Source organism: Canis lupus, chromosome 30 (assembly GCF_011100685.1).
Source record: "Canis lupus familiaris isolate Mischka breed German Shepherd chromosome 30, alternate assembly UU_Cfam_GSD_1.0, whole genome shotgun sequence".
Classification (NCBI taxonomy): Eukaryota; Metazoa; Chordata; class Mammalia; order Carnivora; family Canidae; genus Canis; species Canis lupus.
The window spans coordinates 1323124-1350977 of NC_049251.1; the positions used below are offsets into that span (position 1 = coordinate 1323124).

Here is a 27854-nt window from a genome sequence, read left to right on the forward strand (position 1 = left end):
TGCAGAGTTTAAAATTTCACTGTACTCGAATTTGTTCATTTTTGGTCTTCCAGCCTATGCCATTCTGTGCCTCATTTGAGAAATACGTCTTTCCCTCAAGATCACAAAGATCTCTTCTACATTTTCTCCTAAAGACTCACATTTTATTTTGTTTTCTATAGTGTGTTAAATTTAATCAGTTGCTACCTTCTTTGACAACGTTTTTTTTAACCCCCTCCTTTTTTTTTTTTTTGAGGAATGACTGGCATGTAAACAGCTATACTTAGTGTATACAACTTGATGAATTTTGGAATAAGTACATACCTGGGGAACTGTTGCCACCATAAAGGCTGCAGACCTACCCTTTACCGTCCAGTTTCCTCTCATGCCCTTTATTATTTTTAAGTTGGAGTGTCATTGACATTGTTTTAGTTTCAGGAACACACTGTAATGGTGTGATGTTAGGATGTACTATGACATGGTCACAGTAATAAGCCTAGTTAACATCTGTCACCCCCATACTTAATTTTTTTTTCTTTCTTATGGTGGACACTTTTAAGATCTACTCTTCGCAGCTTTCAAATATGCAATGTTGTATTACTTACCTATAGTCACTGTGTTGTCCATTATATCCTATGGCTCGCTTATCTTATAACTGGAAGTTTTTATCTTTTGATTCCCTTCCCCATTTTACCCACCCTTACCTGTCTGTTCTCTGTCTATAAGTTCAGTTTATCATCCTGTTTATTATAATCTTTTTTGGGTGTGTGGAAAGACCATTTACCATAACATTTACCTTTTAGCAAATTTCAAGTATACAATGCTATTAGCTGTGGATGCTATATTATATACTAGGCTTCCATAACTTCCATAACTGAAACTTTCATAGCCATTGTACATTAGTAGAGTGACAGGGCATAATTACCATACCTTGCATTTCAGTCTTCTAAAGAGTATATAACCTTTTTGATTCCAGTTTGTATTTTTTTAAGCATATAATTTATTTACTAACTGCCAAAATTAGAAATAACTTATCAGCATTGAACATTTATCTTAATAGTGGACATTTAGGTTCCGCTTCTAACATTAGTCTTTCCTTTGTCATTGTGGTTTAATATAAGGAACACAAGGCCCCTAAATTGACCAGCTCTGGATTTGAAGCCTAGTCTGTTAAGGTTCCATCCAATGTTAGGCAATACCATTTCTCCCAGTAAGAAATGCAAGAAGAGTTAGATGTAGCAGTGCCTAATTTGATTATGTCAGCATCTTAGCCCAAATTTACCACTGATTTTTAGTTTGGCTCAGTGAGTAACCATGTGCCCTCGATTTAGTGTTTATCTGGAATTTTTTGTTGATAGAAGCTTTATTAACTATATTAAAGTCAAGGTCTAATTTTTTTTTCCCTTGAACGTCAGACCTAATGGCAGTAGTTGCCAAGAGAATTTTATAGATCTTCATTTTTCTGAGAAATTAAGTTTTTGATTGTAAAAACCTATAATAAATTATATGATATGATTTATGATAGATTATAGAGTCTGTTAATTAAACAACCTGTGGTGGGGTGGTCTGAGCTTCTGAACATTTGAAAGTTGGTGATTTTAGGGTAAGTTTGAAAATAAATTTTTTCCAGCTTCCCCCAGTTTCCCCCCTGTAGTTCATTTGTTTTCCTCCCCCATTTCTGTGTCTGCTGTGTGCCTTGAAGGATGGCCCTGTTGTCATTACAACAGAGGACAGACTTGGTCTCTCAGAGTTGGTTTCTCCGGGCTTTGAATGTTCTTTACACATTATTTTTTATTCTACAGTAGCCATGCGGTGCGTTACACCTCTGGTCTGATTCTCAAATGCCAGTTTGAAGATGGACCTTTTGCCAAGAGTACATCTAGCTTAATGTGTTATTACTCTCTAAGTAGGATTTACATCATAACTGAATCTTCAAGGACCAGTAACTAATTCAAAGAATGATTTTTCTACTGGATGCACAGTTGATGTGTATGTAGGTTGGTGCGTATGTACGTATGTGTATGTATTCACTTAGAAAGGTAGTGTGTCTATTTCCAGTGAAGTTGAAAATCTGGCACTTGTCCCTTGGAAGGTGCTCTCAAGAAGCCCTAGCACACATGCACCAAGACACGTGTGCACATTCATAGTGATGCTGGTCAGAAGAGCCACGGGGGAAAACAGCTCAGCTGTTAAGTCATAGTGGAATGAACACATAAATAAGTGGATGAGTTTCTCAAAAATACTGTAAGGTCAAGTTGTAGGCCTGAAATACCTCAGTATGATTCTACTTGAAGTTCACTCACAAGAAAAATGCAAGCTGCGCTGTTTAGGGAGCATATTAACATGGAAACCAAGGATATAATGATGGTAAAAATCAGGATTGTGGTCTCCTCCAGTGGAGAGGTGAGGAGCGATGATTGGGTAGGGGCGGGTAGCAGGTGTCCGACTGGGGGGGCTTCTGTGATGTTGACAGTGATATATTCCTTGCCCTGGATGATGGTTACTCATGTTTATTGAATAATTATTCTTTAAATTGTATCTTACCTATTCTTGTATGTGTCTCTCCATGCAGGGGAAGTCTGAAAATGGATTTCTAAGGATAGGATTTCAGGTACCCCCATATGCCATGGAGAACACCTCGGGAAAAGCATTCCTTCTTGGCACCCTGATGCTGCCTGCATCATCTCAGTCTATAAAGTCACACTTTTGCTAGTGGGATTGGGAGTCTTCAGACCTCTTTTTAGGACTCTTCCTGTAAACCTCTGAAACAGACAGTTGTGCCTACAGCTTTTCTTTTTGAACAACATTCTTGTAGGTTCTAAGTTGTTTCCTCAGGCTGTGAGAATGATATGGTACTCTCCCTTCTATTCAGGCATAAGACATTAGATCTTTCAGCAATTTCCTACCCCCCCCAATTTCTTTTTTCAAGTAGTGAGTCATTGAATTCATACCATATGCTCTATTCCTTTCAAGAAGTCACAGATAACCTGAATTAGAAAGATGTTTACAGTGGGAGCAGAATGCACTGGAGCAATGTTGAAGATAAACGTGAAAAAAAATTTTTTTTCTGTGCAAGTCTGTAAGCTCTGTTTATTTTCAGTGAAACAAATACAAATGAAATGATTAGCCTCCAATTTATTTGGTCAGCATAGTTGTCCATGCATATGTTCATTTAAAGCGATTATATATTTTTGACAATGTAATTATATGAAAAGTTAATTTGGGGGGGGCGATTTTGATTATAATGGTATTTGATTTCCCCACCCCCATCCAATTAGATTGAAAGGGATAAGAAAGCCTATTGCTCTAGCCGCTCACGAGAAGCCACAGGACAGCTATATTTATCACCAGGGACTCTGTTTGTTTTGTTTGTTTTTTTTTTTTTTTCCTTTTTCTATCATATGTGTTTCATCAGTTTTTACTAATATATTTTTATTACAAAGACACTTGAGTGGAAGAACCTTCCCTTTGATATTCAAATCATTTGAAATAACAGAAACAGAACTACGTATGCATTAAAAAAATAATCTTCTTTTGGGTCACAACCATAATAAAAAGAGGTAAAAACCACACACAGACACACACACACACACAAAAACCCAAAAAACTTTCCTTTCTTCTAGCCAGACGGTGTAGTAGCCTAATTTTGCTTATCTTTCTTCCAACCTCCAAAGACAAAAGCAGCTGAATGCCTTGAAACATGTCTGCTCACCTCCTGGTGTCTGCACTGCTGGGTGTTTTGGCTTGTTCCCCTGCAGGTTCTCCTCTGTCTGCTTTTGCTGGTCCGGCTGCAGCCTTTTTCTCCTGAGCCTCGTGCCCCCATCCATGTTCCCTTTCTTGCCAGGAAACTGTACTTCCCCTGGCGGCATTAATTCCTCTCTCTCTGCCTTTAGATCTGTGACCTTTTGAGTTCCATTTGTTTAGGGATTCCTGTTGATCCTCTGTGATTTCTCCTGGTGCTGTTTTTTCCCCCCTGCTGCTCCCACTGCCTTGCAGCTCACTTCTTTGCTACTTAAGTGTAAGTTACCACTATTGACTTCTTCAGCTTTATCTAGTGCTGCTTAGCTTTTTCTTTAAATAGAATTACTCCCCTTTTGACTCCTCTGATTAATGTCTATCCTTTTTCTTTCTCCACGATTTGAGAAGAGGATGTGTGGATCTTTTCAACCAGGTCTGATCATTGAAGTCATCCCAAAATTTCACCATTCAGTTTTCTAGACATTTCATTTTAGTGTCTATAGCACTTTGGTTTTTCTTCTTGTTCGTTTCTTAATTTAGCTTACACCTTATCATTTTTCTTTGTTCTTTTTTTTTTTCCCCACAGTATCTTCCTTGAAAAGTTGTAGGTCTTTATGCTTTTGGCCGGTGTCTCTATAAACTTCTTAACCAATTCAGTACTGTCAGACCCTGCAAATATTGATCCCTTCATGCTTTGTGTAATGTTGTTTTTGTTTGAATATTTTGTGCTTGACCTTTATCTTCTAATCCTTTATGTCACCAAGGATTGCATCAGCTGGAAATCCTTTCATATACATGGATCTGTTTTTACATCATTTTTAATACTCCTCAGTCATTGGAGAGACATTTTATACTCATCAGAGGTTTGTGTGGAGAGCTTCTAATGTTAGCTTTACTTTGATTCTGTAAGTTTTGTCTTTGATTTGCTTAGTGCTTCCATTATATTAAAATCTCTTGTTAGGCACCTCCACCTGTTGGATTTTAGCATCTCCAGGGGAATCTGCCTCCATCCAGTGTGATCTGTCCCTTTTAAAACCTTGTTTTGTGGCAAATTAAAGTCACTAAAATAATACTTGATTTGATGACAGATTTTGATTCCAGAGTAGCCATTTTGTCACAGACACCACTTTCGGCTACTGTGGCTGCCTTTCTGGTCCTCATCCCACTGAGTGGGGCCATTGGATTATTAGACAACCTAGATTATTCTTACTAGAAATATCTTAATGAGAGAATATTAGTGAATCTTTTTGAATTTGACTTGGTATTCCTGATACTGTTCTGTTGCTAAATGTCTAACTAGCTGCATCCTTAAATCTGCGTGCTACATTCTAATAGTGTCTTGCATATTCCTCTCAACTGCTGCTGTCTCTGTTTATTCTTATGGACCCATACTTCATTAAAAAAAATCGTTTAAAGGAGGTTTGGGGAAGCAGAGCAAATAAAGGCTCATGATCAATGTTCTATTAAGTGGAAGTTGGTAAATTCTCTTTACTTGCTCTAGAGAGAATTACCCTCCTCCTCCTAACTATAATTGATACTACAGTAATATATTTAGATTACTTGATGGTGAAATTTTGATATAAAACTGGTATGTAAGGTTTCATCATGTCAATATGATTAAGGCTGATTATTAATAGAATGATTTGTGTAAAGTATTCAAAAGTAGAATGGGGAAAGTCCAAGTTTTATAATAAAGGCTACTGTAGTAATAATAAAAAAAGAGGGGCACCTGGGTGTCTCAGTCGGTTAAGTGTGTGACTCTTGGTTTTGGCCCAGGTCATGATCTTATGGGTACTGGGATCGAGCCCTGCATCAGGCTCTGTGTGCGTGGGGAGTCTGCTTGAGCTTCTGTCCTTCTGCCACCATCCACACTTGCATGCGTGCACTCTCTAAAATAAATAAATCTTTAATAATACTAATAAAAGAATAAAAGTTATTTTGGCAAAGTCTTTAATGAAGGTCAGTGTAGAATCTCTTTTATTATAAAAAGTGTGAGACACATGAATTCAGAGGCTATGAATTAAGGTTAATAATCCTTAAGACTGTGTTAGTAAAGTCATCTATTCTAGTAACTGAAGTGTAATAAACATAGTAAGTGTATTCAGGTAGTAGAATGGAAGGAGCTCTTAACTGATGGATGTCAGCTGATCTGGGTCTTGGTTCTGTTTGTCACTTAGTACATGTTCTTGAAGGACTGAAACTCTTGGAATCTTTAAAAAAAATTTTTTTTTAAAAGCTGTGTATGAGAAATAATACCTGCCTTGCTTTAGTACAGGGTGGTTGTGAGGATCATGGAGAATTATCTGAAAAATTATAAAGTGCCATACACAAGTCATTATTTTATAGGCAAAGAAGCAAGCTGTCAGTAGAATATGCTATGTAAGCATGCCAAGGGAGAAAAGCTGACGGTCCTCAACATTGTTGCAGCAAGAGAAAAGCCAATATCATAAACTAATTTGATATTTTAAATGGAAAAAAACCCCGCTTTAAATGTCCCTTTTCTAATTGAAAGGTGGTATACTCAAAAGATCAATGGATGCGTGGGTGGCTCAGTGTGTTAAGGGATCAACTCTTGATTTCAGCTTGTGTCATGTCTCAGGGTCCTGGGATGGGCCCAGTATTGGGCTCTGTGCTCAGTGGGGCGTCTGCTTGTCTCTCTCTCTCTCTCTTTCTCTCTCTGCTGCTCTTTTCACTCTGTTTCTCTCTTAAATAAATAAAATCATTTAAAAAAAGATTAAAACACCTATAGGAAACCGTGTCATGTGTTCCTAGTATGTTGTCATACCTCAAATGGGATGGAAAGAGTACCTTCACATGATTTGTTATGAGGATACTATATTGATTTCAGAATTTTCAGCTGAGAATGGAACTGCTGTAAATGAAATATCAATATGTACTGCTAATTTACTGACTGTGCTACATATTTCAGAAAGAATACTAAGGATGTCAGCATACTGCTTCCCATAATTTGTGGTGTGCATTCCTTGTGTAAATTAGGGATCCCTGGGTGGCGCAGCGGTTTGGCGCCTGCCTTTGGCCCAGGGCGCGATCCTGGAGACCCGGGATCGAATCCCACATCGGGCTCCCCGTGCATGGAGCCTGCTTCTCCCTCTGCCTGCATCTCTGTCTCTCTCTCTCTCCTCTCTGTGCATTCTCATAAATAAATAAAATTTAAAAAATATATATAAAAAAAATAAATAAAGATACCTTTAAAAAAAATAAAAAAAATTAAATCTGCCTCTTAGGTGTCTACTTGGCACTTGCAAAAGGAACTTGGTAGAGAGCCTCTCGGTCCTCACTACCCCTTAAATGTTGCCTCCTGCATATTGTACACGGAAGGGAACATTCCATTTTTATAATGGTACCCCGGTCTTTTATTTATTTTTTAAAAAATTAAAAAGATTTCATTTATTTATTAGAGACACAGAAAGAGAGAGAGAGAGAGATTGAGAGAGAGAGGCAGAAAACACAGGTAGAGGGAGAAGCAGGCTCCATGCAGGGAGCCTGACGTGGGACTTGATCCCGGGTCTCTGGGATCATGCCCTGGGCTGAAGGCGGCGCTAAACCGCTGAGCCACTGGGGCTGCCCACCCCGGTCTTTTAAAATCCTGAAGTTTTAGAAAATTTGTTTTCTTCATCTCTTCATCCACTGCTTGCTAGCTAAGTAGATAATTTATGTGGTTTTAGTATATACTTTTCGAAATCTGTGGTCATAGAGGTTTGTGCCTTCTGTTTATTTAAAAAAAATGATTTATTTGAGAGAGAGCATGAGTAGAGAGAGGGACAGAGGGGCAAGCAGACTCCCTGCTGAGTGGGGAACCCAATGTGGTGTTTGATCCCAGGACCCTGGGATTACCTGACCAAAGGTAGACGCTTAACTGACTGAGCCACCCAGGTGCTCCTGTGTCTTCTGTTTATATAGAGTTAAATCTTCATAAAAATTTATAGTGCAATTTGAGGTTATCATGAGTAACTTTAAGTAGAATTAACAGAATGCTAAGTTTGTTATCATGGATTTCTATCTCTGCAATGGGAGTACTACATGAGGCACATCTGTCAGAGACAATCAGGCAACTGGGCTTTCTGGCATTCTACTGTTTAGAGAATTGTAGAAACTTCCAGCTTTAGAGATAGAATAATTCTTGGTGATCATTCTTTCACTTAACATTCCTTGAGCTTCTATTATTGAACATTTCCTACAAACTGAGGATGGAACTTAAAGGTTAAGTTACTCGGTATATGGTCACAGTATGGAAGAGTTGTCTCTGGCCTCAGATTCAGCGTCCGGGCCCTCGTTCAGCACCCCCTGCAGCATGTTGGATATCATTCCAGGTGCTGAGAGCACAGAAATGTCTAAAACATACTCCTTGCCATAAAGGATATTGTTGGGAGTCCACCATAGGTCCTGAGCAATCCTGTGTATTCTTGATGGTTGTGTCAAGAAAGCAGGGCCCTGAGCACTCTCTGCCTTGGGCAGCAGCGGCCATGCAAATTGGGGTAACGTGTCCCCCAGACAATGCTCAGGCTTGCTTCCAATCACTGTAAGAGCAGTGACTCTCCTAAGCTTAGTTCCTTTCTTGTAACGCAGTCTGTAGCTTGTGTTATGGTGCTTGCACGATGTGACTTTGAAATCGCCCTCTGGGATGGAGAGGTGAAGGGAACCAGTGCAGATGAGCATGGAGCTTAGGCTACTACTTTTGCCAAGAACAACCAAAGCCTTGGTGTGTGATCCAGGAGTCTCCTGTCTTCTACCAGCATCCGTGAGGCAGTGATAGGCTAACTTTCTATCTTTCAGACAAGATAAGCTCTCAGCTCCTGAGTAGTTCTTGGCAAATGCCACTTGTGAGGTGACAGAGATGAGGGATGAACAATCAGTTTGACTTAAGAGGCACGGAGTACTGCAGGCCAGGCCAGGGAGAGCACCCAGTTCAGCTTGGAAAGGTGAGGGAGGCTTTCCTGAGCGCATGGCTCTTAAACTGATCATACTAGACTGTATGTCTGTTGAGGGTAGCTCTTTTCATCTTTAGCATATGGCGTACCACCCAGCACAGGGTTCACAAGTCTGAAGCCTGCAGGATGGATGACTAAGCCGTTGCTTATGGTTACTGAGTGTGATGTAGTGCATCAGAAGGTCCATGTGTCTGCTATTAATTAGAGTTGTCTCCTTTGTAAGACCTGAAGTCCTAAGAAGATAAGCTTCAGTGACATGCACCTCACTTTGTAGCCTGACAGGAATCTATTTCAGCAAATGAGGAAAGCGGTTGAGTTGTAGAATGTCTTGTATGTGAACTCATTTACTACTAAGTGACATGAAGGACCACTTATTTTGGGGGGCTTTTTATTATTTTCTAATACTGCTTAGATTTTTCAGGAGAGTTGCAAAGATAGTACACAGTATTTCCATATACCCTTCATCTAGCTTCTCTTAGCATTACCACCTTACATGACCATAGTACCATTATCAAAAATAAGAAATTAACATTGTTATATTACAGACTTTCCCCCGTACCCCGCCCTCCCTGCCTCCACTGGTGTTCTTTTTCTATTCCAACTTAGGATACCAAACTGCATTTATTTAACTGCTTACTTTCTGTTAATTTTTCCATCTTTTCTGGACTTGACACTTTGAAGAATAGTGGTTAGGTATTCTGTAGAATGTCATCAATTTGGGTTCCAACCATGTTTTCTCATGGTTAGATGGTAGTTATAAATTTGGGGGATGAGGATGTGTACCTTTCTTTTTTTTTTTTTTTAATTTTTATTTATTTATGATAGTCACAGAGAGAGAGAGAGAGAGAGAGAGAGAGAGAGAGAGGCAGAGACACAGGCAGAGGGAGAGGGAGAAGCAGGCTCCATGCACCGGGAGCCCGATGTGGGATTCGATCCCGGGTCTCCAGGATCGAGCCCTGGGCCAAAGGCAGGCGCCAAACCACTGCGCCACCCAGGGATCCCGACGTGTACCTTTCTTGTGTCATATTAGTGGACACGTGATATCCCAACTTTTGGCTTATTATTAACAACATTAACTTTGATCACTTGATTAAGATGATATCTGCTAAGTTTTTCCAGTATAAGGTTACTTACCATTCTCTTCACTAGAAGCAAGGGACTAGCTCCTACTCATACTCAAGGGGGTGGGAATTAAGCTTTACCTGCTAGAGAGGGGAATATCCAGGAATTTTGTGTGCAAGTTAAAGCAATGGCAATAAATTAAAAATATTTTAAGGGAAATATTTTGAGGCCCTGCAGTTATCTTTTTTTCTCCTTAAGGGTTTGGGGGAACTGGTTCTCTAAGAATGAGGCCAAGAATTGCTTGAGATAAGAGGTGAAGCTGTAATGACCGTATACTTGACCTTTTTCATTTATGGTTTCTTGCAGAGCTATACATGTTTATATAAATGTAAATTTTAAATGACACTATTTCTGTGTCACTGACCCTTGTGTCCATTTTTTTTGAGGAGTAGTTGTATTTGTATTAAACAGATAGGGTTAATGAAGGTACATTTGTGAAACGAGGTAAAACAGCAGTAACTGACTTTTGATTTATTTGTCATTAATCAGTTACAAAATGCTAATTTTATTTCCTGGTATTTGTTGGCTACCAAGTAAGAAGGTACATGTGTGGGTGCATCTATGTGAATGATAAGCTGCATTCCAAGTGACTTGTATGCACATGTCTAATATCCACTGGTCAGAAAAGATTCATTTAAAGTTGTGTCTTTTATGCAATATCACAGTGTCCCCTGCAATCAGAAGGTACAGCTTTCCAAAAGACCCCTGCAGGAGTTGCTAGAGGAGAAGGAGGCATGTTTCAGTGAGCCTGTACCCATCTCCGCACATACCAACTATTTATTTGGCTTATCTCCCTCGGAAGTTGGGATAATTCTAGGGTAGCCATTAGGGAGGGAGTGTTGTCCAAACAGGCTGGTCCAGAGAGATGTGTTTTTATGATTCATAAGGGGAGAAACATCATGACATTTATTCCTTATTGTTCTTAGAAACCCCATAATCTTTTTTTTTTTTTTTGTAAGAATTTATTTATTCATGATAGAGAGAGGCAGAGACACAGGCAGAGGGAGAAGCAGGAGCAGGGAGCCTGATGTGGGACTTGATCCCAGGCCCCCCGGGTCACGACCTGAGCCAAAAGGAGGCACTCAACCACTGAGCCACCCAGGTGCTTCAGAAGCCCTGTTATCTAAGCATATCTTTGTTTAGATATTGGAGTTTGGTAATAGAAAGTCTGGAGTAGTAGTATTTGGTGCAGTGCTAGATATGCTTAAGGATTTATAGCATTTAAAACATTTTGTAAAATCCTTAAAAAATATGATTGAGATTTGTTAGTGGTTTGTAGTCCAATTGCATTTGATCATTGTGACTGAGATTTGGCTTTTGGACTATATGTTATTTCTTTGCTCCAGAACAGATTTTAGCAATGAGCTATTCTCAGAAATATTTTCACTTTATTTCCTACTCCCCTCCCCAGAGTACAGTGTTACTAGTTGTTGGGGTCCTCAGAGTAGGGTTTATGTGGGGAGGGGATAGGGCCTGAGTGCAGAGGGAGTTATCTTGTAGCAGTTGGCAATGGAGAATGCAACATTGTCGTGAAATCTATTAGGGCCAACTTCTGGGTTAGGCGAATAAGGGAATAACTGTAACCATCTTACTTTGCCGGGCTGGGGGTAGATGAGATACAGGCATAAACAGATGGGTTACAGTTGTTTTTATTTATGGAGCATCTGGCTGGGTATTTGGTACTTCACGTAGAACATTTTAATTTCCAAGTAACCTTGTAAGAACAGCATTAGACAAGTTTCCAGATGAGGCAGATTAAATTTAAGGAAGTTAGATATTTTGCCTAATGTCACATAAAGAGTATAGGATGGAACCATAGTATGAATATTTGTCCATCTGTCATTTGTCCATTATTATTCTTTACACTGAACTGTTGCTTTCTACACACCACTGGCTGTGCAGCACTAGGCTCTGTTGGTAGATTGTGTAAAAAATGAGTTGTTTCACTGTTTGAGAATAGTTATTTCCCGCTGCCCCACTTTGTAGTAAAATAACAACACACACACAGACATACACCTTTTGGCTACTTTAAAACACAATAACCTTTTTGGATAGTTTGGCACCTTTTGATCTTGTGATGAGAGTGGAAACATTACCCTTATTACTAGCTACTTGTGTCGTGTAAAACTGAAAACCCTGGAAGAGAGAATACGGACTCATTTGATCTGACTTGTATTATGACAGAAGTACTCAGGAGCTCTAAGATAGAAATTAGTTTTCCTTGACGGCTGGTAATTATTATCTCAAGCAAAGAAATTACTTTGTGTTAAGCTGTATATGCTGTGTATGTATACATGAAATTCATCTGCTTTATATTAGGAAACGTGACAAGGCAGCACTGTCCTTAATATTTTTCACATTACCTATTGGATTCTTATTTAGATATCTTCTCCCCATACTCCTGGGGAAAAAACCAAGAGGGATTGCTGCCAGAACTTGGAGGAGCCTTAGAATTTGTGATTGTGTAGACATGCATAAACCCAGGGTAACCTCAGTAGCCCATGGAGTGTTTTTTCAATTTGAGGATTCTGATTTTAGGGTAGAGAGTACTTATTTGCAAAGTGTTTCTGAACCCCAGGTTAGTCTTTTTTGAGTTTTGACTGGAGGCTCTAGTGATAACATTTTTTAGGGTTGAGTAGATTTAACTATATGTGATATATAATGTCAATGGTATTGCAAGTTAGTAACTTTCCTTGATGATCTGCTTTGCATATGGTATGAATGGGATTTTGGAACTAGCTAAGGAAATTGCCCATACCTTGACTTAGAGCAGGAGGTAGTTTTGGGCTCTCAGTGCACAGAGATGATGAGAAATGGGCTGGGTGTGGGGCAAGTCTTATCTTTAGACCTCTGCCTCTTTTTTCCCTTTTCTTTCCCATTTAAGTTCTTGATGAGCTATTGTAATGCCCGAGGCTTTTATGTTCTACTCATGTATGTATTGTCTGCCCTCCTGGTACCGCTCCCAGGAAACCTATATGTGAACATTTAAGATTCCTATCTTGTGCTCACATTGTATCTGGCCATCAGGCCACAGATGGAGAAATTGGAGGGAACGTTGCTTGGGAGGCAGTCTACTGGAGTGTCCATGTGTAGGACTATACCAGGGCACCTTTCTAGAAGTAAAGCAATAGGTAAAGTGAAATCATTTAAGAACAGGCTGCTCAGTAAGATCTTGTCAAGTTGTACCATTCCCAGTGCACTGGTACTTGAAGGGTATGCTGCTAACAAAAAAGACATTATTAAATACCTACTGTGTAGGAGTGTGAATGTCTGTCAGCTATGCAGTATAATTTCTAAATAAGAATTTGCTGCTCCCGATGTAACTTTAAAATCCTGTATCTTCAGCTCTGCATGTTTGATATCCTAGTACTTCCTCTCCTCTCTGCCTGGTTGTGATGAGCCATACTTGTTTACTATAGTGTCATTGGAAAAACAAACAAACACTAATTCAGCCAGAATATCTTAAATTTTCTTCCCTGTTATCTTTAAGCTTTTTTTTTTTAACACTCAAAATTATAGCAAAAAAGGAGTTTCTTGTTTTGAAACCCAGAGAATAGTTTGTCATTACATAACAAAGTCCTACCTAGAACAAGTTAGTGTTCCCTTCAATAGTTTCTTCTAATTCCAGTTTAAAATCTCCTGTGTTGCTCCTGCTATCCTACTGACCAGCGTTCATAAGGAAAAATAATACAGCTCCATGTGAGCTGCTTTTTTCTTGATTACTTAAGTTGCCCCTTGCCTCTCTGCACTGCCCTTTATGATTCCCTAGCGTGCCAGATTAGCTGCTTTCAGTTGAGTGAAGCTGGTGTGTTCTGCATCTTTGGTGTCTTTTTTCCTCATTCTTCAAAAGGCAGCATAGAATGCTCACTCTGAAGACCACTTTAGGAAGCATTTGGTCCAAATCTTTCACTTCTTAGTTGGGAAAACTGAGGCTTCTATAGGTTGGGTTTTAACCTAAAGCTCTAGATACTTGGAGGCGAATCACTCAGATAAGTCTCTTTTCCAGACGTTCATAGACAGCGCAGTGTTTGAGTCATAGCAGTAGACACTCCTCCTATTATGACAAATTCTTGTTTCATTTCCATGCCTTCTTGACTGCGTATAATTTTCTGAGCTGTTAATTTTAGTTGCTTCTGGGATATTCTAACCAAAATTATAGATGTTTAATCTTTCTTTTTTTTTAAAGAATAGGAGAATGAATTTATTTTAATCGTTTTATTATTATTTTTTAAAAATAAACTCTATACCCAGTGGGGACACTGAAACTCCTGACTCTGACTGAGCCAGCCAGGCATTCCAAATTATAGATGTTTAATCCTTGTTTATCTACTTGTAATTAATTTCAAACTTAGATCTTGGTTTCTTGATCATTGTTGAGACAACAGAATAATGGAGTGGCATTGTGCACGTCTAAGCAGCAGTGTTTTGCAGCCTGCCTGTGCCCACTTGGGTTAGAAAAAGCTACTGCTTGACATAACTCAAGCCAGGAGTCAGACTATTTGGCAATGTCTGTATGGAATCGAATGCATGTGTTAAAATAGCAAAGAATACCTTTGTAGCTCCTCTAGATGGCAGAACAATTACAACAAATCTACCTTAGGATTGTTCCAAGAAGCATAGAGAGGAAAGAGCATTAGGAGAGATGGGGTGAAAAGGAGTTTTCTAGCCAGCAGGGCTCTGTGCTTTCTATCTGGACCCAACCAAGTTTATGTGCTCTGTGTCTTTTATGTGTTTTATGTCTTGAGGTTTTATCTAAGATCTTGTTTGAAACAATGTATCACTGCTTAAAAAACAAAACAAAAAAGGAAACGAAAAGAAAAGAGGATGCCAAAGCTCAAAAAAAATCTTAAGATTAAACCAGACTCAATAAAGCCATTTGTCCACATGCCCTCGGTACTTCTAGAGACAGTAGCTGGCTGCATCTTGGCTGCATCCCAGCACACGTGGATGAATTCTAGAGCAATGCTGGCCTCGTTGGACACTTTCTTACTTTGGATTCTATCATGAGGATGCTGTGCAGCATAGGCTTTAGCCTTTATTCCTGGTTTGAAAGAGATCATCATTGTTGACATAGATATAACAGATTAATCTGATGATACCATGGCTTTTAAGCTCAAGGGAAATTTGGCTATGTACTTGCATAGATTTATTCTTTTCATTTTTCACACAGAGAGAACACAGAATAAATGTAAAATATTTAAGTATGTCACTTCCCCTACTCTTTGAATGAATCAGAAAGCTGACTGTAGTTAGTATCTTTTCAATTTCTCTTGCAAAATTCTTATTCAAAATCTTCTGTAATCACTTTTTAACAGGCCAATTTAGATCCTTTTGGACAGCTTCATTCTTACTGGGATAATTGAACTGGAAACTGACTTTTGCCACCCAAAGGGCACATTATTCCATGCAGCATGTATATAGTAATAAGCAGTAAATAGGAAGGTGTATGTATTCTGATACCAACAGAGTAACCTCAAGCTATGGTCTGTGAAAGTGGTAATGTTTTCTGATTGATCTGGATTCTTGAATTATTTTACTAATGCCTCCAATACCATGTGCAACATGGAGGATAGCAGGATCTTCAAACAACTGTTGACAATAAACTGGTAGTTATTATCCAGTACATAAGACTGTATAAATGCTTTAATAATTCTCTAATACACCATTGTTTCAAGCAAACTGTAACTGTAGGTGACAAATGTCAGTTTGGCTTGTAGTTATTCATGGAGTTACCATTTTTAAAATCTATATATAGGCTGTGAACCTAGGAGGCTAAGACACAAATGATGGGTATTTTGCATCGAGGCTATTGCACCTCATCAGGGTTAAATTACACATGTGTTCAACGTAGAAGAATTGGTGGTTTTGATTTGTCCTTTGCAGCTAGAGCTGCCTAAGAGGTAGAGGAGAGATGGTCCATCTATGTACGTGTGTTTGTAAGAGGAGCTCTCATGATGTCTGCTTTGTTGAGCCCTAAGTCCCAATGTACTTTTATTTTTGCAAATTTTTGCTGACTGATAGAACACAGCAATTCTGCTTATTAAAGAGCTATTCCTTTTATTTTATGAACTAAGTTTTCTTAAAAGGATCACCAACCCCTCCCTGCCTGCATGTTATCATACTATTTTTTGTGCCACGAACTAATTAATTTATGTCATGAGATCACTGTACAACTTAGGAGTCCCTTGCTCATTTGGAGAAATTCATTACCATTTCGAGAGTAGTGTCAGTATTTCTCTGGGGACCAGGGTGAAATTTTGCACCAGTTCTCCCTGATTCTCTACATTCCTTTTCCATCATTGTACAGTTGCTTACTGCTACTTTCCTTACTTCCATTTTATCATCTGTGAGTTTTATTAACACAATGTTTACTTCCTCTTTTCAATTATTAATGAAGTAAGCTATGAAATGGCACTTTCATCTTGAGTAGTTGATGCTGTAAAAGTGACAAATGCAATGAAAGCATCCTTCTCTAATTCGGTTTCTGTCATGTGTCTCTTTAGTGTCTCTGTGACATGACTTGAAAAGACAGTGCTCTTGTCTCTTTGCAGCTTGTTCACACTGAAAGGATATAATCATCTGTTTGATATCACAGCCACTTCCCCAGCTATAGACTTGTGATGTCATAAAACCAAAGATTATTCTCTCTCAGCAGGAAGAAACCCAAGAGGAGATAAATCTCCATGATGAACCATCATCCTTATTCAAATTCGATCTATTCATAAAGAAAGTTAACCATGAGGAGGAACAAATACATTGGCTAGTTGAGATACCCTTTTGACTTAAGCTTGAAAAACTTTACCATTGCACTGGAATGAGAAAAATTCATTCAGAAATTCTAAGTCAAAATTTGAGAATTAAAATAATGCAGGTATCAGTAAATGCTTTTTTTTTTTTTTAATTGAGTTAAAAATATTGTGTAGTGCCAGTCCCGTTAAGTTAAATGTTTTCACTTAAGAATAAATTTTAGGTATATTCCTAATTTCACATGCAAAATTATGTTGCTTGTTATTTCAGACAAAGATGACATACCAGTCTAAAAAAAAAAAGTCAACAGAGACACTAAATGGATATACTTTATTTTGACCTGTATGACTTTTATGTTCTCATGGTGTAAGCCAAAAGTTTATAGCTTTTGAATGATTTGAAGTGAGCAGAATCTATGAATATACTAATAGATATAATTGTAAAGATATGGTTGCTAATATTTGCTTCATTTCTATGAAAGAATCCAACATAACACAATCATGTTACTTTTATAATATAATACTTTTACATAATATGTGAGCATTAAATACATTCTAAATTATAGAAACAATTAGGCAATCACCAAATACTTCCTAAGAATATTCAAAATCTCTTTAATTATTAAATCTATTAACAAAAGGGAAAAACTCCCATAAATAATCCAAATCTTAATCTTAATCTAGTATCTAAAAGCATAAAATTCCTTATCTATTTGTACTCGTGAGATGCTGGCTTTGAAGCAATTTTCAATATTTCAGCACATCATTAACAAATAATGTGTTTAAAAGTAGTAAATGTGCTGCCTTCACTTTTTTCACTAAAATGAAGAGGAAAATGTAGATTATCCCAAATTACTGTAGAATGTTTTTTTTTTTTTTGAAAGCTGTTATTTAAACCTCAGTAATTATTATTCAGAATGCATTATTACAGAGAAAAAAGCCCTTGATTTAGATAGGAAGGAAAACAAAAATAAATTGGGACTGAAGCTGAGGATAGTATCTGTTTGTCCATCATTGTCATCAGAAGTCATAGAAGCAGAGTCCCCAAACTGGTGTACTTTCCAGTGAGTAAATAAAATCCATTAGACTTCATGAGTGTAATTTTATGCCCCTTTCAGTTCTGTTTACTGGAAGCAAATGGTTTGAGCATAATGTTGTGAATCTCCTTTTTTTTGCCCAACTTAATTAAAAAAAAAAAAAGGACTCCTTAATTATTGAGGTGAAACAGTGATATTTTTCACTTATAAAACATAGGCCTATTTTCTAAGCATGTCAGTTACCAAGTATGATATCATAATAAGGATAAAAAAGATGAAAAGAATCCTTAAGGGTTCAGGTAAGTCTGGATGTAGGTAAAAACCAATATTTTTAAATTAGGGCTGGTATACAAAGGAAGTATTTTGAAATGAAGATTTTTCTCTGAAACAAACTGGCACATTATCCCATCACTGTATGTAAATTGCTGCTTTCCTTGGTACTGGAAAATGATAAGTAAATTCTGTAATGAATTCAGATGCAAAAGAGGCTACTTAAGGTTCTTTATGGATAGTTCTGAAGAGTGAAGAGATCATGTAATTCACTCTATTAATTAGGCTTTAAAAAAAGTAAGACTTTTGTGAAATGGAAGAGAAAAATTTCAAACTTGACTTTTTTTTTTTTTTTTTAGACAGGCACTGAATTACTTCTGATAACTTTCCTTGTAGTATCAGATCATATCTATTGTTAGGTGTGATATGCTTCTATTGTTTCTTTTATCTCTTGTTTTCTAAGGTAATAGAAATGTATTATTTATTTTAGGGCTTCTTTGTAAAAAGATTAAGATTTGAACTTTTCCTGTTGAATCTATATGCAAACTAATATACTTGGATTTTGCCCAATATCTATGTAGAGAATTAAAAATCTGACTATCTTTTCTGTTTTTTTTTAAATATATATTATATATATATAAAAGACAGTCTCTGGAAGTCTCATTACAGAGTAATTTGTAGGGAATTTCTAAAAGGCACTTATACCCTTTAAAATTCTTTGATGGCTCCAGTAGATTTTTATATTTTGCTCCTTGGACCATTGATCTGAGTTAAAGCTTTTGAGGTATTAAAATACCCGACATCTTTTTGTTCTGTTGTTAAATCAGAAAAATGTCCTTATTTAGTCTGTTACAACAATCTGCCCGGTACTATTAGGGTAAATTAATCCCATTCACTGCAGTGCTATACCATAGTTTGCTAGAGATTGTTTTTCTCTGGTGTGAATGAGAGTGATATCACAGCTTTTCTTGTTTTGTAATGATAAAAATCAGTTACTGAGCTTTATTCTCTTGCATTAATAGAAATATTAAAAATGCATTAATATTTCTTTGTTTTACCAAATGCCCTGGGAAACCAATTTCATTTGAATATGTTTGGTATATAGCATCTGTGAATGGCTCTTGTGCCCCATTCAGGGCTCTCTTCATGCATTTTTTTTCAAGCTCTTAAATAAAACAAAATTGGGATTTAAAAAATGAAGATAAAGATGGGACCTATCTAGTGAAAAATGAATGCGATTTTTGGGGCTGTTTTAATCTAGTGACGAATGAGTAGTTTATGCAGCATAAGTAAAAGCAAGTGTTTACCTCAGAAGGCTCAGATCTGCATAAAGCTAAAAGGGAGGATCACATGAAATTCAGATCTGCTGGCTCATTCACAGCATCAGCACGTTAGTTTCAGTTGTCAGGATATAAAGTAACATTATAAAATTAAATCTTACCTGGCAGTGGTGTGTTTGAAGCTCAGTAATCTAATTCTGGCTGGAAATAGTAAGCTTCGGTGCCTGAAATCCTTTTCTACTTTGCCTGCGTGTTTTCGTTCACCACTGTGGTTTCTTGCAATGTCTCTCGAGCTGTATTCTTGGTAATCCTGGAGCATCAGTTAAGACAGCACGCGATAGATGAAGGTTCCATGTGGACAGGATCATAGAGATAGAGGGTGACTTTTGCCTTTCCTTATCCAATACCAGCAGTTGATCTGACCACAGACAACTTGAGTGTTCAGAACTTATTAAAAATTCATTGAGAAATCTGGGCCCTTTGTGTAGATGTCTTTACCTTCTGGAAAAGTTCTGCTGTCCATCGTTCAGAATTACACATGCCCCCAGATCAAGTTGCTTTAAAAAATTATGCTGACCTGAAGCCCAGATCTTCTCTGGCACTCTCTGGCTTTCCTCTACCAACTTTTCAGTCCTTTGGCTTCATTTTTGTAGAGGACGAGGGGGTTTCTTCTGCCTTCCTTGCACCTCTGCAACACATAGTTCTGGTACGCTGGCTTGTGAGGAGGGAGGGAAAAACCCGAAGGAGGTATCATCTCTCCGGACAGTGAGCATCCTTGGCATGAATGAAGAGCTGATAGGAGCTATTCAGACCAGACAGCAAACTGAAGGGATGACGCTTCCATACATAATAAACCCATTAATTACTTCTCCTGATGGACAGCAATGTGCCCTGAAAGGAAACAAGGAAGGGAGCAGATGAGCGCATTCAGTCTGATAGGTGTTCTCTGAGCAGCTTGTTGTGAAGGGAATTCAGAAGAGCTGCAGGTTGGAATGTGGTCCAGGTAGAATAGGCAAGATTTGTTTTGACAGACAGTTAAGTGACGATCTTGCACAAGAAGACGAGAGCTGAGCAGAGGGGAAGTTGGAATAAGGTTCCAAAAAGCTCTTGAAAATGTTCATTTATTCTCCCCCCTGTTCGTCCTTTTGGCTGGAAGAAAGGACTCTGTATTTTACCTTTGCATTATTTGCAGACATTCTGCTGAGCTGGTTTTTCATCGTTTTCTCTAAAGAAGGACAATTTTAAAAAGAAAAATATATTGCGAGCTTTTACAAATTTGTAGCAGGGAAAAGGCTGCTTTTTGTGAGAGGCACACCTGTTTTTATGTGTCTTTTGGGCACATGCCTTTTGTTGCTTTGGAATAGAACATTATGAATCATCATTTAGTATAAAATTTTAGCAGCATCTTTATTTAAAAATATTAGATGGAATTCTGAGTAGCTGTGTAAAAGACTAGATCTAAAACTGTCAATTTTATGATGTTTGTAATTCATTTTTTATGTAATGCAAGATTTTTTTCCTTTTCCTATCCTTTCATAGAGTCCTTTTAGGGGTATTTCTAGACAATAAATGCTTTTAAAATGTTTTTTAAAATCACAAACAACTTCAAACTTACACAAGACTAAGAAAAAGGGACGCCTAGGTGGCCCAGTGGTTGAGCATCTTCCTTCAACTCAGGGTGTGATCCTGGAGTTCCCGGACTGAGTCCCACATCAGGCTCCCTGCATGGAGCCTGCTTCTTCTCCCTCTGCTTCTGTGTCTCTCATGAATAAATAAATAAAATCTTAAAAAAAAAAAAAAAAACTAAGAAAAAATAATGTATGAACTTTCATAAACCCATTACCCAGATTTAGTAATTACCAAGATTCTTGCCATATTTGCTTCATGTAACTTTTTTTTTTCTTAGATGAGAGGTTTTAGAGCAAATCTCATTCCCCTCTGCATGTTAGCACACATGGACACCTTCTCCCTTTGACCACTGTGCCATTATTGCACCTAACAACAATTATAATGAGCAGTAGTTAAGTTGGGAGTTAATTGTTAATAATTCTTTGGGTCAGATGGTGTCCAGCCTGCTTCAGGTTTTTCATGCCTCAGGAACTGTCTCTTGACCTAGGTTTTTTAAAAATTAGATTCTATACAAAGTCCGTGTATTACTTATAGTTGTTAGGCATTAGAATTTCAGACACTAACTTAGATGATCACATGTGATAAAGAAATAAAATTTAGTTTTAGAGTAGTCTTCCATATATGCTTACAATATGAATCTCTACATAAGAGGACATATCTCTAAGATATTTTCTTGAACCTTTTCCCCATTAACATTATGCAAGATAATAAGTGAAAAGGAATGTGAGTTTATGTGGCTATGATTGACTATTGGTGAGGTCCATTGCTTTTTGCAAGCTTTTCATGATTTGTCCTGGGGTATGTAGTTCAAAATTCTGTCCCCAAGCTATTGAGGCTACTACCTTTTGGGCTGGGCAAATTTGATGAAATACATCCCAGGGTCAATTCTACTTTATTGCTAACAAAAACCATCTTGCTTATTCACCTTATCAAACACAATAGAGCATTGTTATAATAAATAGCCCAAGTTTCAAACTATTGATTACTGAGCCATGTTTCAGCATGAATGTGACTTCAACTTCTGTGAAGACTGAAAGAGAAGTAAAAACCAAATGGGGCCAATGACTATGATATTATATAATTACACATAATCATAGAAATTATTTTATAATTTAACATTAATATCAGATTTTTCCTTTCCTATGAATTTTTATTTTTCTGGCACTCTCAGTTCCTTTCTGAAAAAGTAGAGCCATTTGGCCATCTACTCAACTTTTTCAGGAATGTAGTAGTATAGGATCCTGAAATTACTGTGTGCTGCGCTGTCTCCCACTGAAATTGATTCTCATTCAGATTTTGTTTCTCTTTGATCCCACTTCTTTTTTTCTTTTCTTTTTTTTATGAAGAAGCTATTTTAATTTTTTTAAAAATAGATTTTATTTATTCATGAGAGATACAGAGAGAGGGCTAGATACACAGGCAGAGGGAGAAGCAGACTCCCTGTGGGGAGCCCAATGTGGGCCTGGATCCTGGGACCCTGGGGTCATGCCCTGAGCCAAAGGCAGACACTCATCCCGTGAGCCCCTCACGGGCCCCCACTCCTTTCTCTCTTGCCATCTTTTAGGTTAGCTAGATGAAGGAGAATGAGGAAGGCAGAATATGGGGAGCCATTGAAAAAGTGTGGATGGGGATTATAGCCAGGTTCAAAGGTATTGCTAGGGAGCATGCTCCCAGTTTTATGGAGGGCTTCAGAATACTGCTCTCCAAAGGTTTTTGGAAGGAGGCACATCCCTGACTCCGGCCCCTGCTCTCTGTCCTGTTAGCACACAATTGTTTGGTAGTTCTGTGTAGCACTTACTGTGTACTCAAATGATCCCTTTAAAAGCCTGTATGAAGAGGAGATCTGTGAGCCGCAGTTCCAGATCTCGGACACGTCCGTGGTGCTGTCCATGGACAACAGCCGCTCCCTGGACCTGGATGGCTTCACAGCTGAGGTCAAAGCCCATTATGAGGACATCGCCAACTGCAGCCAGGCCAAGGCTGAGACCATGTACCAGATCAAGTGCAAGGAGCTGCAGACATTAGCTGGAAAGTATGGGGATGACTTATGTCGCACGAAGACGGACATTTCTGAGATGAACTGGAGCATCAGCTGCCCCCAGGCTGAGATCAAAGCCCTCAAAAACTAGAAGGCTGCCCTGGAGGCTGCCGTCACCGATGCCGAGCAGCGCAGGGAGCTGACCGTTAAGGATGCCAATGCCAAGGTGGCTGAGCTGGAGGCCGCCCTGCAGCGAGCCAAGCAGGACATGACCCGGCAGCTGCGCGAGTACCAGGAGCTCACGAATGGTCAGGCTGGCCCTGGACATCAAGATTGCCACCTACTGCAAGCTGCTGGAGGGTGAGGAGAGCCAGCTGGAGTCTGGGATGCAGAACATGAGTTCGTAACATATGAACATGTGTTCATACGAAGACCACCGGCGGCTACTCAGGTGGCCTGAACTTGGCTTATGGGGGCCTCACAAGCCCTGGCCTCAACTATGGCCAGAGCTCCGTCCAGTCCAGCTTTGGCCCTGGCAATTCCTTCAGCCGCGGCAGCATCTCCAAAGCCATGGTTGTGAAGAAGATCGAGATGGGAAGCTGGTGTCTGAGTCTGACATCCTGCCCAAGTGAATAAGCCACTGTGGGCCCTCCTAGCCTCCTTGCTCTTGTGGCCCCCATAAAGCCTTTGGGGGAAGGAGCTGTGCAGGGGAGCCTTGCCTTAGAGACCCACCTAAGGTCCAGCCCCAGTCCTCAGCCTACCCTTAGGGGGAGTCTACTGCCCTGGGTACCCCCTCTTGTCCATGCCCCCAACCAAAAGCCAATTCAAGTGTCTTTTCCCAAATAAAGCCTCTGATGGCACTGCCAGTCCACCTCCCCGCCCCAAAATTAAAAGCCTGTCCTCTCTTAAATCTTGCCGAGCAAGGAATATATGTGCTTTATTACCTACATAAATGCTTTATTGAAAGTTTGATAAAGAATTACTGACTGTGACCATTACATATAGATAAATTGAATGGAAAAAGGCTTCTTTTTTCCTTTCTAAGTTATCTCTGTAATTTTCGCCCTTGATCATGTGTAATGCAATATCAACATTAAGTGGTCATTTTGTAAATCTGCAGTTTCTACTATAGGACATTGTATAGTTGGTGACAGAGTGGCTGTAGAGGAAACTAGACTAATAGATTATGAGTGTATTTTGGGTATAAGCCCTGACTTGATTTCAAATCATTTATCTCCCAGCACTAACTATAAACTGAATAGAAAAACTCAAGCAGTGGCTCAAGCAGTGACCCTGGAGAGTTCCAAACCAAAAAAAGCAGGTGTACTTCAGCCATTGTGTGAATCATTTTTCTCCAAAAGCATTGAGTCATCCCTGTAAATATTATTCAGATGTCTGATTGGTCAAGTTGCTGGTTGGGCAGATGGCTTATCCCTTCCTGTCTTCCCCTCCCATATGAGGGAAAGGAGTGAGTGTCTCAGGGAAATGGACTTTATATTCTCTCTGATGCATATAATAAAGCAGTTTTCTTTTCACATGTCTCAATTCCCATCTCCCATTTTTGCAACCATCATATTTGATCTAAACTCCTGTTTCCGTCATAAATTTGACCAAACAACTTAGAAGTTTCATAGGCTTCATAGGATTTTAAAGTCCTTTCTGAAAAAAAAAAAAAAAAAAAAAAAGTCCTTTCTGTATAATAAGATGGATTATTTTCACCCTCAGAATTCATCCTTGTATGAACATTTGGTCCATACCTAAGAAGTATGCTTACAGGTGTTTTTGAGTATTTGCAAAATTCTAACAGCTTTTATAAAGAAAAGAAAAGTCCCCTCTTTATGTTCTCTAGTTCTTAAGTGAGTAGGATTTGTGGTTAAAGGTTTCTTCTGTAGCTACTACTTATCTTTAGGACAGTTTAAATATTTGTAATCTCAACTGAATGTGATTATTTTAGTTAATAAACCAAGAAAAAGTTGCACTATAAGAGAGTATTGTAGAATCTTGCAATCTCTTTCTAAAATATATTTTTCTTGTTGCCTTTGTTAAAGACATCAAATCTTTGTTGGCTTACTTGGGTCATTCTAGATCATTTTAGCCATTTAATTGAAATAACTACTAAATACTTCCTGATTCCTTATAGGTGCACAACACTACTAGGTTCTTGGAACATACAGTACATCTACTTTCACAGCCTTGATGCAGACTGTTATTTTTGTTTTATAAAGGAGGAAACAGATGTGAAGAGCTTAAGTAACTTGACTTAATTAATAAAACATTGATCTGTGATATGAATCCAGGGAAGGTGGTTCCAGAGCCCAGAATCCAGAGAGATTCTTTACTGAGAAAAAAACACAATGGAGATTTTCTCTTTAAGTGTGAGACTCGGAGAATTTTGAAAGAGTGGTGGCTCTCTGGGCTCACCAGCTTTCTACCAAAATGAGGTCTGCAGTTTCAGAGACACCAGAACACTGGTGGATGATGCCAAGAGTTGACTATATTTGAGAAAAAGATACTGAGTGTAATATAAAATGAATGCTTCCTTCGTGCTCAAAATTTATAAAGGGGTGATCTTTTTTTCTACAAAATTGTTCATTTTTTCTCTTATAGTCTCTCAAATAGCAATATGCTTTAGCATACGAGTCCTTTATATTTAGCTAAAAGAATTAAAAACTTCATGTGATGCTGAGGGAATACAAACCAGATTTATTGGCGTTTTATGATAAAATTGATTATTAGGAAACCATTGCTTTCTTCAGATGTATCTCATCCAGGTAAGCTGACTCCATTTTTATCTTATTTTGACTTTTAAAAATGTCTCATTTTAAAAACTTCTTTAGTTCGTTACTCTATGATAGCATTCCCTTGTCTCACTCACCTTGGGCCTTAACCTGTGTCCTGGCGTTTGGCCCTTTACATTTTGCCCTTCAGGTTTTGACTTCCAGTGAACTGTAGGTAACCACTAGAGGTCTCCAGACCTCACTTTAGAAAGCTCTGATTTTATAGGTACACCCCAGTAAGTGGAATAAATATGTGCCCCATAACTAATGGAGATTAGTTACTGATATTTCCCCTTATATATTTATTAAGTGCTTTTTATGTTCTGGGTCCTAGGCTGTGCTATGTCCTGGGGGTAGATTCAAAAAATGGTAAGGTCCCTGCCCCTGAGAACTCTTCAGTATAGTCGAGACACTGAAGTATAACCACACGGCCACAAAACTGTATGTTGGGCATGGCCACGTCCAACATACTTCTAGATCCCTATTACCAGGGCCCTTCAGATTTCCAGATTTATCAGTGACACTAATGCTCTTGAACTTTCTTGTCATTCTTCATCTATACTCAGATCACTTTCGTGATGCGCCCTGGTGCTGTGTCTTCATCAGTCTGGCAAGGAGCCATTCCCTGGGGCAGCAGGGCTATTTGGCTGGACTCTGGTTTTTGTTTCCTGGTGCCCTTCTCAGCAGCTCTAGGCATCCGATCTCTAGGTAACAACTTCTTACAGCAGTCAGCTTCTCCCAATCCCAGGGAACAAAGCAAGCCCCATAACTTAGGGCCTTCTGTATCAATTTTTCCTTTATACCAGAGAAATTTTTTAGAAAGGATCTGTGTCCTGTTTGAATCCCTTGTATGTTAGGGGAGTTTAAATGGGGAAGTGTCTCATGGTAATGTGCTTCTAGACATACTGTGAATGATCCATGAAAAGCTCCTCACATAGTGCGTGGGACATTGAGGGCAAGTGCCCAATAAATGTTGGCAGTTGTCATTATTATTATGGAATTTAATTTAATTTTAGTGCTGGAAGGGACTTCAGGGTAATGTCCAACCATCCATGTTACACAATATGTTTTAGTGCAATTTTTCCTTTTCATACAAAACAGTGTAACTGTTTGGAGTGGTTGTCTCTTTAGTGGTGTCTGTTCCATTATTAGGAAGACCCAAATTTTGATTCAGTAGTTATCAGTTTAATGGTTACACATTTCACAAGCATTTTTATGTGGATATTTTGAACTAATAGCATTTGTGAGTTTTAAAAGAAGTTAAGGCTGAAATTGGAGAAGCATGGCAATTTGTTAGTCTTTTATCTGTAAGGAAAGTTCTAGAGGGAAATCTGATCATTAAAGATTAGAGACCTTCTATTTTTTAAAAGTGTAGAATACTTGGATACTTAGGTGAACAATTACTGATGAAAAGGTAGCTTGGTTTTAGAAATAAATATACTGGTGACTAGAAACAAGTGGAGGTTGTATTTTAGATTTAAAAAAATATATTATGACTAAGTTTATACCTTAAATTCTGTTTTAAAAACCTTAATAAATAGCTAACTATATAAATAATCTTGGGGCCTTTATGTGAATAGGTCATTTGAGCCAGCAAGAAAAGTATAGGAAGAGACATCAGTTCTTAGAATGGAAGAACTTTGGGCATATTCCAGGAGTTGAGACAGTTTGCATTTAATGTTTTTGTAAATTATTTGAAAGACAGAGTAAAAGAAGGGCCCCAGGATTGGGTAGTATAAGCTGCTTGGGATAAATTCTAGGGTAGAGTTCTATGAGTGAGAAATAGTAGGTGCATTTTTAGTGTGAGCATGAATAAGTGCAAATAATCATAACTGTGTAATGACACGTAGACAGATAAGGGGGGGAGTTAAAGTTTTTTTTTTTTTAAGATTTTATTTTTTATTTATTCATGAGAGACACAGCGAGAGAGAGAGGCAGAGACACAGGCAGAGGGAGAAGCAGGTCCCATGCAGGGAGCCCGATGTGGGACTCGATCCCGGGTCTCCAGGATCACACCCCGGCCTGCAGGTGGCACTAAACTGCTGCACCACCAGGGCTGCCCAAAGTTAAAGGTTTTAGGCAGGGGTATGTCGTGATTTGCTATGTTTTTAAAAGATCTCTCTTGAGTCCTGTGTGGGTATGGTAAGAAATTAAGAAATTGGTAGAGCAGTAGGGAGATTATTGTAATGATCTGGGCAAAATATGACGGTTCCTATCTTAACTTGGGCTGCTATACTAAAATACCAGAGACTGTGTGACTTAACACACATTTGTTCCTCATAGTCCTGGTGCCTGAGAAGTCTGAGATCAGGTGCCAGCATGACCAGGTTCTGGTGAGGGTTCGCTTTC

At 38.5% G+C, this 27854-nt stretch overlaps 2 protein-coding genes and 1 pseudogene across 4 annotated transcripts in view; 2 read left to right on the forward strand and 1 right to left on the reverse strand.

The window, feature by feature from the left end:
• CHRM5 (cholinergic receptor muscarinic 5) overlaps window positions 1–22673 on the reverse strand; it is an 85454-nt gene extending 62781 nt beyond the window's left edge. Inside the window, exons 1-3 of one of the 3 annotated variants that reach the window (XM_038579914.1) lie at window positions 22549–22667; window positions 20297–20346; window positions 19283–20012 (exon numbers count right to left, since the gene is read on the reverse strand). The gene's annotated coding sequence lies outside the window, so the exon portion shown is untranslated. Of the gene's footprint in view, window positions 1–19282; window positions 20347–22548 lie in introns of all 3 variants that reach the window. The other 2 variants (XR_005381403.1, XM_038579913.1) reach the window with 2 other exon arrangements.
• Window positions 1–27854, forward strand: part of AVEN (apoptosis and caspase activation inhibitor) — a 176013-nt gene that overhangs the window by 48240 nt on the left and 99919 nt on the right. The window lies entirely within an intron of this gene.
• On the forward strand, window positions 22324–24659 carry LOC111093348 (annotated as a pseudogene).